This window comes from Mandrillus leucophaeus, unplaced genomic scaffold (genome assembly GCF_000951045.1).
Source record: "Mandrillus leucophaeus isolate KB7577 unplaced genomic scaffold, Mleu.le_1.0 Scaffold392, whole genome shotgun sequence".
Classification (NCBI taxonomy): Eukaryota; Metazoa; Chordata; class Mammalia; order Primates; family Cercopithecidae; genus Mandrillus; species Mandrillus leucophaeus.
In genome coordinates, this window is record NW_012104165.1 from 1891145 (window position 1) to 1892629 (window position 1485).

Sequence of the window (1485 nt, forward strand, 5' to 3'; positions counted from 1 at the left end):
GTAGCCTCAACAACACTTTGGAAGACTGAGGCGGGAGGATTGCTTGAGCCCAGGAGTTGCAGATCAGCCTGAGCAACAAAGGATGATCCTGCCTCAAAAAAAAAAAAAAAAAAAAAAAAAGCTAGTCATAGTGGTCTTGCGCCTGTGGTTCCAGATACTCAGGGAGACTGAGGTGGGAGGGTCACTGGGGCCCTAGAGGTTGAGACTGCAGTGAGCAATGATACTACCACTGCACTCCAGCCTGGACGACAGAACAAGACTCTGTCTCAATTTTTTTTTTGTTTTTTGAGACGGAGTCTTGCTCTGTTGCCCAGGCTGGAGTGCAATGGCATGATCTCGGCTCACTGCAACCTCTGCCGCCTCCTGGGTTCAAGTGATTCTCCTGCTTCAGCCTCCCGAGTAGCTGGGATTACAGGTGCCTGCCACCACTCCTGGCTATCAAAAAAATTTTTGTTTTTGAATTTTAAAAAATTTTAAAAGAATGTCAATATTATGCCTTACACAAAAATGAACTCAGAATAGATCAAGGATGTAAACGTAAAACGTGAAAGTATAAAACTTTTAGGAAAAAACATGGAAGAAAATCTTTTGGATCTAGGGCAAGGCAAATAATTTTGCAGTTGACATGGAAACATGATCCAGAGATCTTGAAAAGCTGGTTCTTCTCTTCCTCTTACTCTCTCCTGCTGTGTCATTTGCTTTGGGTGACGCTGAGGCTGGAAATAGGAAATGCAAATAGGAGAGCATTAAAGGCAACTAATTGGGTCATGTCTTTACTTTTTCTTCTTTTTTTTTTTTTTTTTTTTTTTTTGAGATGGAGTTTCTTCCCTCTTGTTGACCAGGCTACAATGTAATTGCTCAATCTCAGCTCACTGCAACCTCCGCTTCCCGGGTTTAAGCGATTCTCCTGCCTCAGCCTCCCTAGTAGCTGCGATTACATGCATGTGACACCACGCCCAGCTAATTATTTGTATTTAGTAGAAATAGGGTTTTACCTTGTTGGTCAGGCTAGTCTCAAACTCCTGACCTCAGTTGATCCACCTGCCTCTGCCTCCCAAAGTGCTGGGATTACAGGCGTGCACCACCGTACCCGGCCTGTTTTTACTTTTTATTTGATCAAGAAATGAGAGAAAAAGAAAGAAAAAAAGGAGAGAAAGAGAGAGAAGGGAAGAAAGAAAGAGAAGGGAGAAGATAGAAGAAATGAAAGAAAGAAAATTGGAAGAGTTGAATCAGAGTTCTTTGAGGAGTGGGTTTGAGGAGTGAGTCAGAGAAAAGTAAAAAATAAAAGTACACAGAGTTGAACTCAGGGCCTCAAAAACGCAAAACACAAGCTCGTCTATCACTGTCATATAAAGACAAATCCAAGCTAAAATAAGAAGAGATAATATTCAAAAGAAAGAGTATTGCAATAGGAGAGCACTCAGCAATCTAAGCATCTGAAAATCAAACAGAAAACACTTTTCTTTTTCCTTTTCTTTTTTCTTT